The sequence below is a fragment of the Rhincodon typus genome, chromosome 5 (genome assembly GCF_021869965.1).
Source record: "Rhincodon typus isolate 14 chromosome 5, sRhiTyp1.1, whole genome shotgun sequence".
Classification (NCBI taxonomy): Eukaryota; Metazoa; Chordata; class Chondrichthyes; order Orectolobiformes; family Rhincodontidae; genus Rhincodon; species Rhincodon typus.
The window spans coordinates 99800843-99812373 of record NC_063336.1 but is presented as its reverse complement, the minus strand read 5'-3'; the positions used below and the strand labels follow the sequence as shown (position 1 = coordinate 99812373).

At 39.9% G+C, this 11531-nt stretch overlaps 1 long non-coding RNA gene across 1 annotated transcript; it reads left to right on the top strand.

Annotated features, from left to right (window-relative positions):
• Positions 1-117: 117 nt before the first annotated feature.
• Positions 118-2954, top strand: LOC125483098. Its single transcript, XR_007262081.1, has 2 exons — positions 118-638; positions 2836-2954. It is a non-coding gene; the product is annotated as an uncharacterized LOC125483098 (long non-coding RNA).
• The last annotated feature ends 8577 nt before the right edge of the window (positions 2955-11531 follow it).

Here is an 11531-nt window from a genome sequence, read left to right as displayed (position 1 = left end):
ACCTGCTGTGTTCATCCAGCTCTACACCTTGTTATCTCTAATGTAAAGAGTGTAGTGCTTTAAGTTTTTTTTCACACTGTAGACTTTGGATTTTTTTTGGTGGGAGGTGGGGGAATGTTCAGGGATGTTTACAATAGTTACTTCTGAGAAAGAGAAGATAGTTTTGAACTATTTAAAAATGTTATCTTGGTGTGAGGAGTTTAGTAAAAGTTGCAGACCAGAAGCATTTGGCTAAAACTTGGAAGGGGTTATTTGAAGCTGAATAAGTCTAAGCTTAACGAACCTTATCATAGCAATTTATCTGAAATTTAAGATACATGATGATGGTTTTAGCATTTATTGGTGTAGAACAGTCAAAATTAACTTGATATCAAACTTTAATGTTTTAGTTTTTTTCATTGCCAACTTTTTCTATGCATGTTAGTTTAAATTGAAGTCAATTTGAGGATTGAAGACTAAGTGTTTAATTACAAATATTCACTTTCAGCCGTACATTGACTGCAGTACACGATGCCATTCTGGAAGACTTGGTTTTCCCCAGTGAAATTGTGGGCAAGAGAATTCGTGTGAAACTGGATGGTACAAGGCTAATCAAAGTACATTTGGACAAGGCACAACAGAACAATGTAGAACACAAAGTGAGTTTCATTTCAAACCAGTAATGCAGATACACCATGTTATGGTGCATTTGCATAATTCCTTACTTTCCATTATTTATTAGGAATATTCTCAAGTTTTTGACTTAATTTCCGATGATCCCCTAATTAATATTTAGTGCATGCAATTCTGCTTAGATTTTACTACTGTTGAACCTACGCTTATTGAAACTTAACGTTTAATTTGCAAACTTTTCAATATGGATAAGCAAGGGTTGAATTCTCTTAACAGTCATGTGCTATGTGTTTTCTGGAGTGTTGAGTACAATGATAGAGTGGCCTTTTCCCATTATCGGGTATTTTGTTGCCAGCTGTTGGATTGCATCCTGAATGTCCCTGAAAGTAATCCTTTAAAAACCTAACAAGGAGGTGAATGATGTAAACTCTTCAGGTTTTTATAGTTATATGTACTGTACAATTGGAGAGATACCTGATACGTGTCATTGAATGGTAAATGGTTCATAAATTTTAATAAATAAAACAAAGAGGAGGATGTTGGAAATCTGAAAAGAAAACAAATAGCTGGAAAAACTCAAGAGGTCTGGCAGCATCTGTGGACAGAAAGCTGTTAATGTTTTGAGTTGACTGATTCTTTAGAACTTCTGAAGAAGCATCACAAGAGTCGAAATGTTAACTTTTTAGGGGAGGGGTGGCCTAGTGGTGTTATCGCTAGACTGTAATTCAGAGATCCAGGTAATGTTCTTGGGACCTGAGTTTGAATCTGTCATGACAGCTGCTGGAATTTGAATTCATTAGACTCTTAATTCTAGATTTTTTTTTTTCTTTTAATGGTGACCATGAAACCATTGCTGAATGGTGCATTCCATAAACCACGGTTGTATCTGATTCACTAATGCCCTTTTAAGGAAGGAAACTGCCGTCCTTGCCTCGTAAAGCCTGTATGTGACTCCAGGTCCACAGTAATGTGGTTAAATCTTAACATTTGGTGATAGGCAATAAATGCTAGTCTAGCCAGTGACATCCACATTCTGAATGAATGAATAAAACATTTTCTTCACTTGCATTTTTAGAAGACCAAAGCCACAAACTTTACCTAGCTACTGACTTGTATAGCTTCTTTTGTCTGACTCAGTCCTAACAATCACACTGTCAACCTCTGTATCATGTATCATGTTTGATCTTTTGTGTTAGCTTCCAACCACGAGTCCATGCTAGCTGTGCTCCAATGCTGCAGCCTCCTCCCAAAAAACCCCATGCCATCGTCATTACTTGGATCAAGTCCTGCTCACCAGCCAGTCCCGTGCTTATGATATACATTAGCTGTTAGACATCATGTTGATTTTCAGATTCCTCAATGGCTTCAAGGTCCCCCCACAACTCATTTCTTCCAGCCCTACAGTGCTTGGAATCCCTATCACCCTAGTATCCCTACCACTGCACCGCAAGGCCCCATATGAAGTACCTTTAAATGCTTTGTAATGACACAATTAAATATCTTGGTATGCCAGGTGGTTGAATCCAACTACTTGGGCCAAGTTAGGCAAATGTGTGGAAATACTTAATTTGTCAGCAGAATCCTCAACAGCTATTCTGTACACACAATACGAAGTGTGTACTTCCTCATTTCTTGGGACATGCTGTGCTGGATTTTTAAGCCAGTTTGCTAATGTATGTCACATTTAACTAAGTTCAACCTGGCAAATTTGAGAGAAGAGCCTGGTTAGTATGTTGGTTGATCCATCATCTGTGAGTGCTTTAATGTTAGGAAGTGTCCAATCTCCGGCTGTTTGTAAGTTAGGTTGGCTGATTTGTCAATGGCTAAAGTATTCTGGACTTCTCTTCCTCTAGTTTTATTACCAAGTATGCTTCAGTTGACTTGATCTGGAAGATGTTACTGCCTTCTTTAAGTTGCCTTGGCTGTGTTCTTGAACTTCTACCCTCTGTTCCCAGACCAAGCTGGGGAACGACTAGTAGTAAGCTAACCAACGACATGTAGCAAGTCCTCAAAGTGCCAACTAGAATTCTCTGGCTTTCCATTCCCTAAAGGGCATAACACAATGTTACTGAGAGTAGCTTTTCGTAAGTACTGCAGTTATTGTGTACTGGGACATGAGAAAAGGTTTCTAGAGGAAATTCATTCAGAACAATTCTTCTTATTATGTTTGTTTTTCACTAACTTGTTGGTTTGGTATCTGACATTCTGTTTTTCCCTCCCCAGGTGGATACATTTTCAGCTGTCTACAAGAAACTAACTGGCAAGGATGTTGTATATGAATTCCCAGAGTTCCAACTGTAAATTGTAAAGAATGGCCTGAATAAAAAAAAAAGTCAATACTGCCTTTGTGGTTGTGCTTGTGTGTTTTAATATTGCAGAGGTGTTTGGTTTCTCTCCTTTAATTGAATCAATCTCAGTTCATCATTGTTGCATCTGGCTTTACTTTAAATCTTAGAGGAACACTTTCATGTTCATGTAACTAAAGTGATTGTGCTGCTGCAGTTAAATATCAAATCAATTTTGAACCCCAGGTTATGTTAATGGCAGGACATTTAGTGATCGTAATACAGTTGAATGTTGGGGAGGTGGTTAGTTGGAGTTTGTTGTTTGTCTCTCACTGGCACTTTGCTGGTTTTTCTTACCATGTATGTTCACGCAGCTGGATGTCAAAACACCTCTGGTCATGGAGCTGAGCCTAATTTCTGAATTTCACTACCTCATCATTTAAAGGTATGTTTCAAAGTGAGCAAGTATGAAAACTTGTGTAACTCCATTGTCAGACCTAATGAACTTAGCTGCTGTCTTTACTTTGGTCAACCCCAGACAAAGAAGTGCTAGTGTTTTTAGTGATGTAATGTTTCTGCATTGCTTTTTACACTCAGTTCCTAGATTCCAGGAATCAAATGTTTTATCTTTGGTAAGCTAAATTCTCCATAGTTCCAGAGGACCATAGGGCTTCTCATTATGGAGGGAAAAAAAACCTGGTGTTGGTTTATCCTGAAAGTCACCATACCTTGGGTAAGTTTGAAAAGGCAGACCTTGGTGGAGATGTTTGCTGGTCAGCAACTGAACCCATGTATCACAAACAATTGTTCCAGCCAATTGAGCATTAGCTGTGTGGATAGCGCAAAGCTGCTGCAAGTGTAATGGGCACATTATAACTAGTTGTAACACTATTTGGGTAAGTTAGGCAAGAATCTCCTTTCTCTTTGCTTTCCTGCACGTGCTGTGGAAAAGATTTAGATGTTGATTAGAGTTGCCATTCTCCCATTTAAGTTTAGCACATCGGTGGCGAGAGGGTCTTGGATGCAATTAGATTATCTACCCTCAGTAACTTTACCATGGAAAGCATGAGCTAAAAGGTCTCCAGGTTGATATGTGACCATCAGACATTGTTTGTATATCATGGAATGTACTGTGACATAAATTATCCAAGTTGCATGGCCCTGTAAAATCCATTGCATTTTCAGTATCTTCTATTTTCAACTTCACCTTCCACACCAGTGCTTTAACCACTGGGGTTCTCGATCGTAACTGTTCCATTACGTGCACTACTTCTCCACTTGCTGTTAAAACACAGTACATCTTAGCAACCTAGAGATTGACAGATTGCCCTCTGCAGCTTCCACCTTGAACACTCCTACGTCCCATCCCTGTCAGTTGCAACGTTCCATAATGGCCATTAACTCTGTGACACATGATCTACCCATTTTCATCTTTGTGAGGGATGCAGTATCTGCCCTTCCACTTTCATTGTTACTGTTTAGAGCCTCATTGTTTCCAGGTCGAGCAACAACATTTCTGATGAGCATCAGTGAACTAGACTCACTGCTTAATGTGGTCTTCGCTACAATGGGAAGCCTAAACTTTCTAACTGTTATACTGAACATGTGTATTGTTCTGCAGATGGGAGCTTGAACTTCCAGACAATTGCCATTTAAACTCCCCCTCCCATTTTGACCTCAATCCATTCTACTTGAAGCTGAGTGCACAGCATTTCAACTTGTAGACAATCTTGGGCAACTTCCACCCCTCTAGATTTACTGTAAGTTAAGATCAATGACCACCATTTCGTCAGCAGTTGCTGGTGGTTATTTTCAACATGTTCAGAGATGTGATTATATGGCTCTGGAGCAGGTGGTTCTTGAACCCCAGCCTCCTGGCTCAGAGGTAGCAACACTGCACTGTAACAGAAGAATTCTAGTGGGAGCTGAGAATTATTTCCAAGCTCGTGAACAAGTGAATTGGAAGTCACCATAATCTGAGAGGACCGTAGGCTGCTCTCATCAGAACAAGGCAGCTGCTGGTGAGTTTACCCTGAGGGTCACCAAGCACCTGTTTATACATGCAATCAATTTTCCTCCCCTGCTAAACAAATCTGATGGCTGGATATCAAAGTTTTCATAGCACTACATTACCTCCCTCTGTGTTCCCAATATGTCAAATCGTCATTTTGCTGTCACTGACCTTTGGCAATGTCCCTGTTACCCACCACCTCTTTGCTTCCAACTTCATTGTCCCAAACTCTCATAGCTCATTTCTGTTTGTTCTCTGCAATGACAAATCCACCCCCTACCCAACTCCACAGCTTACCAAGACTGTAAACTGCTTTGATACATCTGTTACTTTAGTCTGATCTTGTCCTCACGGAACTTGATTCTTTGCAACTTCCTGATGACAGCAGGGGTCTAGAATGGTGAGGAGGCTATACAGATGTAACATAATTGAAGTGGCCAAATACATGGAGCAGTAACGTTGTAGATCCAGAGTGCACAAAGCAGTATGGAGAGAAATCTGCAATACATTGTTGATGTAGAGGATTAGCCAGAATCCTATTGAGTTGATTTGAAGGACAGAGTGACCTACTGGTCTTAGTTTCCATGTTTGAAGTCTTGTCTAATTTGTTCCTATTTACCACTGTGACTATTCTGTTGCTGCAGCATGATAATTTGCCTTTTTCTAGCACAGCTCATGTATGGTTCAGAGCAGTATATTTGATCTGCTGCCTTACCACTTGATTTAGTATTGCATTTCATCTTCAAACAGTGCACTGAAGCTTTCAAAGGTGCACTATAGTAGCCAACGTTTTTTTTTTAAAAAAAGCTTGATTATGAAAAGCACTATACAAATTCATAAAATATGGCAGCCAATTTACAGAAGGCAAGCTTCCATAAATCACAAATTGGTAACATTGAAGTGCTGTTTTTGAGACTGTGTTCTAACCAATAGCTATCCTACAATTGCAATGGATGAACATAGAACACAGAACAATACACTCAGGAACAGGCCCTTTAGCCCACTATGTCTGTGGTGCTCATGATGCCATTCTGAGATAATCCCACCTATCTGCACATGGTCCATATCCCTCAAACACCTGCTTGTTACCATGCCTGTCTAAATGCTTCTTAAATGTTGCTATTGTCTCTGCTTTGCCACCTACCCTGGCTGCATGTTCCAGGCACCTACCACCTGTTTTATAAAAAAAAAACTTGCCTTGCACATCTCCTTTCCCTCTTTCACTTTGAACTGCATACCCCCTCTGTATTTGATATTTACATTGCAGGAAAAAGACTGCAAATGTTGCCACCTAAAGGGGCTGACAGTGACTCAGCATTATGTCTAATCTAAAAGACCGAAAAGTGAAGATAGTGCAGTACTTCACTAGTGGGTGAACGTTTTCATGCACTAGTCCTAGATTGGAACATCAACTCTTAAATTTATGATGCAGAAACAGGAGTGGTACCAATTGAACCATGGCTGACACCAAGTCTGTCTGCTGTGATCCCACAACAAAAAGTACAAGCGCAGCACTGTCAAGAGAATGCTACCACCTTCAAACTTTCACCAAGTAAAAAATAGCACACCCAACACAGTTGTGGGAGATGAATCACAAGGGCTGTAATACCTCAAATCAAAGATCTACCGCTACTGTCTCATTATTATTAAGAATAGCCACCAATTTAACCCAGTTTACTGCTATACATCCAACAGAACATTTAATGAATAATTCCTGAACGTGGATTATTTTTAAAATGTGTTATTTGTTTTTCTCAGAACTGAGTTACCGTAAAAATTTTTGGAGATCTATTTTCAACTATTTAGCATTTTTAAAGTCAATTTTCCAACTGCTTTTAATTCACCTGTTCAAACATATTATGACATGCTTCCTGGCAAGTGAGGATTGTATGTCGGTCTCATGGCCCAGAGGTAGAGGAAAATATTTTAATCAACATGTTCAGACATGTTATGACACACCTTTGTGGCCAGTGGGATTTGAACAGGACTTCTGGTCCAAAGGTGGTAGGACAGTATCACTGCCACAAGACAGCAAAGTCTCTAAACACTCGCAGTTTATACTATATTTGGCCTTGATTTTATTAAGCATTTCAAGCAATTCCATAGGTATATTTCATAGAGATGGTATCCAGGGATGCTAGAGGGTATTGATGCAAGTGCATTCAAAATTGAAGTTTTGAAAGGCATATGTTTTTGCCTAGGTAGACAAACCAGAGGCCAGAAGAGCACAGCAGGCCAGGCAGCATCTGGAGGAAAGAAGCAGTCAAAGTTTTGGGTTTCCAGTCCTGAAGAAGGGTTATACCCGAAACGTTGACTGCTCCTTTCCTCCAGATGCTGCCTGGCCTGCTGTTTGTCTACCTTGCATCCAGCATCTGCAGTTTTTTGTCTCTAAATATGTTTTTGCTTGTTGTTTAATTTTTTTTTTGCCTATTTGAGGGGATTACAAGTCCAATTTGCCAGTGGCTTTTATTTTGGCAATCCACAACAGGAGGTCAACAACAAATTAATGTTTACCATTTATTATAGGAGTGTGATGGAATATTCCCCACTTGCCTGGATGAGTGCGGCTCCCATAACACTCGAAGTTTGACATGATCCAGGACAAAGCAGACCACTTGACTTTTTAAGAAAGTTCATTCATGTGAGGCGAGGCTCTTTGGCTGGATCAGCATTTGATGCTTATCCCTAATTGCCCAGTGGGCTATTAAGAGTCAACCACATTGCTGTTGGTCTGGAGTTCCAGTCCAGGTGTGGATGGTGGATTTCCTTCCCTAAAGGACATTAGTGAACCAAGTGGAATTTTTTTTTAAACAACAATTGACTGTGGTTAGATGGTCACCACTGGGCTAGCACTTTATTCCAGATGTTACTGACTCTTTTTACTGCAGTGTCTTAAGTTTTTTTGGTCTTTTAGATGAAACATGATGCTGAGACTCACAGTCCCAGGGTGGGAGTATCAAATACTAGGGGGCATTGATTTAAGGTGAGAGGGGGGAAAAGGAGATATGCAAGGCAAGTTTGTTTTGTACACAGAGGGTGGTAGGGCCTGCCAGGGGAGGTGATAAATCCGAGACAATGGCAATGTTTGAGAAGCATTTAGATAGATACATTAGCAGGCAGGGAATACAGGGATATGGACCATGTGCAGACAGATGGGATTAGTTTAGAATGGCATCTTGAGCAGCATGGATGTGGTGGGTTGAAGGGCCTGTTCCCGAGCTGTATTGTTCTATGTTCTATGTTCATCCATTGTGTTCTAACCAATAGCTGTCCTTCAGTCAGAGTCTCAAAAACAGCTCATCTCGATACCAAATTTTAATTTATGGAAGATGGCTTTGTGTAAATTGGTTTCCATGTTTTAGATGTTTTATGATTATGAAAGGCACTATACAAATTCAGGTTTTTTAAAAAAAATGTTGGAAGACTGCTTTGAAAGCTTCAGTGCACTATTTGGAGAGGGAATGCAATGCTGAATCAAGTGGTAAGCGGGTGGATCAAATGTACTGAGTGTTTTGCTGTTCAAACATCACCAGTGTTGAGGGTAATTCGTTCTATGCATTTATGTGAATGAGAATATTCCATCAGGTTCCTGGCCTGAGGCCTCTGGGAGGTGCTGACTTTGTGGAATCAGGAGGTGAGCAATTCAAGGCAGAGTATCCAGCCTCTGTTCTATTTGGATAGCCATGATGTTTAATTCTATCCAATCATGTTGAAAGTTGCTGCTTGTGTTCCCCAAGGATATCATTTTGGTCCCCTCCTGTTTCTTATTGACACACTGTCTATTTTTTTGCAAAAGTAATTTTGAAAGGAATGTGAAGATTAGGTGCATGTCTGTAGGGCAAAAGTAGGGAAGGGGGAGCTTTTGCTGTCTAATTGTAATGGGAAAAAGAATTACTGAAGAGTAGGTTTCTTTCAGAAACCCAGACAACTCTTCCAGTGTGCAAGAGTGCCCTCAGGTGGCCATTTTCCATAATAGATCCACTGCCCCTTACGTCATTACAGATTTTGAAAGTTTATTGTGTTTTTAGACACACCGTTACCTGACTCAGAGTGTAAAGCTGTTGCTTTTATTTTAAAATCAACATCTGACATAATTTTTAGGCCACTGAATCATTTCACTGCCTCGCAATCATTTTTTGAGGTTGTCACCACACATCAGTTTTTAAAAAACTAAGCAAATGAAGCACTGTATTTAATCTCGTGAGATGGGTTGTGGCAGCTGATCCTCATGAGAATAAAGCTGGAGTAGAGCAGCAAAGCAAGTGTTGTGATTGGCAGGAGATCAGTGAGCAGGCAGCTTTGGCAGACATGCTTGAAGCTGAGAACAGAAGTTAATGGCCTTGTGGGAATGCTATAATTGAAAAACTCTCCCGTAAACTTTAAACCCTTGTCTCAAAATAAACCTACCTGCCTTACAGGTCTTCACTTCTAGTTTTAATCATGAATTATTTGATTTTTACAATAATTCAAAATCAATGATTCTTAATTCTCATTCAAGCTATTCATTTGCACCCATGATCTTCCTGAAGATCTTTTAAATATTTGCAAGATTTGTATTTATATTTGCATTTTCAGTTCAAATGGAAATAATACCCGATACTGCAAAAATTTGTTTTCTTTTGATGTTCTTTATCGGTCGAAGTTCTCACTTGTGACTCTTTGGATGTGAACAAAAGTGAAGCTAAATTTTTTAAATTGGAATTTGTTTTCCACATTTCACTCACTAACAAGATAATGTTTTTGGACTATTTTCCACAGTCATGGAATGGTTAAAGGACAGAAGGAAGACATTCAGATCCTTGTGTCTGCACTGGGTACTTGCAAGAACAACTCCCTTCCTCTTTCCCAAAGCCCTGCAAATACTTCCTTTTCAGGTGCTTCTCCAATTTAGTTTTGCAAGCCACCATTGATTCTTCATCTGTCACATTCAATCAGTACTCTTCCAACAATAGGAACAGTTTTTACTTACTCTGCCTAGACCTACCTGCTCTTGTACTTTTAAATACTTCTTTCAAGTCTCCTTTCAACCATCTCATAATGAGAACAGTCCCAACCTTTCTAGTCCTTTGAGGTAACTGAAGTTTCTGATCCATGGACCATTCTCGTATACCATTTATAGAGTCATAGAGTTACACAGCATGTAAACAAACCCGTCAGCCCAACCTGTCCATGCCAATCAGGTTCCCAAACTACCCAACTGCCTGCGCTTAGACCATATCTCTACTATTCATGAGCTTATCCAAATGCCTTTTAAAAGTTGTAACTGTATCTGGCTCCACCACTTTCACTTGTAGTTCATTCCACACACGAATCACTGTGTAAAAAAAGTTACCTCTCATATCCTTTTTAAATCTTTCTCCTCTCACTTTAAAAATATGCCCCCTAGTTTTGAACTCCCCCACACTAGGGAAAAGACACCTTAAGTATGATCTTCATGATTTTATAAAATTCTATAAGGCTATATCTCAACCTCCTACACTCCAGCGAAAAATGTCCCAGCCTTTCCCATCTATCTTTATATCTCAAACCCTCCATTCCTGGCTATATCTTTTCTGAACCGTCTCCAATTTAATAATGTCCTTCCTATAACAGCGAGACCAGAACTGCAAACAGTACTCCAGAAGACGACTCATCCCAGAAGACTTTGCATTGGTAGTAAAATGCACTGCTAGAATTGGATGCAATGATCCAGTTGAGGCAGGAACAGCATCTTATAAAGATTCATCATAATTGCATCTGTAATAAAAAATTTAGGACAATTTGCCTTTCAACCTGCTGTGTCATCCTCAAAGGTTATGCAAATATGCCCTCACTTCCTTTCTAACTGCTTTTTCTTTAAAATTTGTATTGTCTCCCCTCATTCTTCCATCCAAATGTATAATTTTACACTTGCTTTAATTTTCATTAGCCACATGCTTCCCCTACACCCCAAACCACATCCTCCAATCTGTTCTCTTAAAGTCCGTTATTCTGCTCCTCACATTTCACGGTATTTCCAAGGTCTCTATCATCTCTACCTTTTGAAATGATGCCCTGTAAAAGGTAAAATGTTACCAGACCATATGGCTGCTCTCATTAATAAAAGATGACTGGTGGTGGTTTAACCTGAAGGTCACCATGCCTCAGGCAAGGGGAGTGGTTGAGAAGGAGAGTCCTTCATGGTAAGCTCAGCTGGTTACACTGCGCACCCTAATCTAGGTCATTAAGATCTAGAATTGCAATGGTCCCAGTTTTTAAAAAAATTATTCACGAGTGAGGGTGCCATTGGCTAGGCCAGCATTTGTTACCAAATCCTAATTGCCCAAAGGGCAGTTAAGAATCAACCGCATTGCTGTGGGTCTGGAGTCACATGTAGGTCAGACCTAGTGAGGATGGCAGTTTCCTTCCCTAAAAGGTATTAGTGAACCAGATGAGCTTTTCTGACAATCAACAGTGGATTCATGGTCATCATTAGACTCTTAATTGCAGATTTTTATTGAATTCAAATTCCACCATCTGCTGGTAGAGATAGTAAGAACTGCCGATGCTGGAGTCAGAGATAATACAGTGTGGAGCTGGAGGAACACAGCAGGCCAAGCAGCATCAGAGAAGCAGGAAAGCTGACATTTCGGGTTGGGACCCTT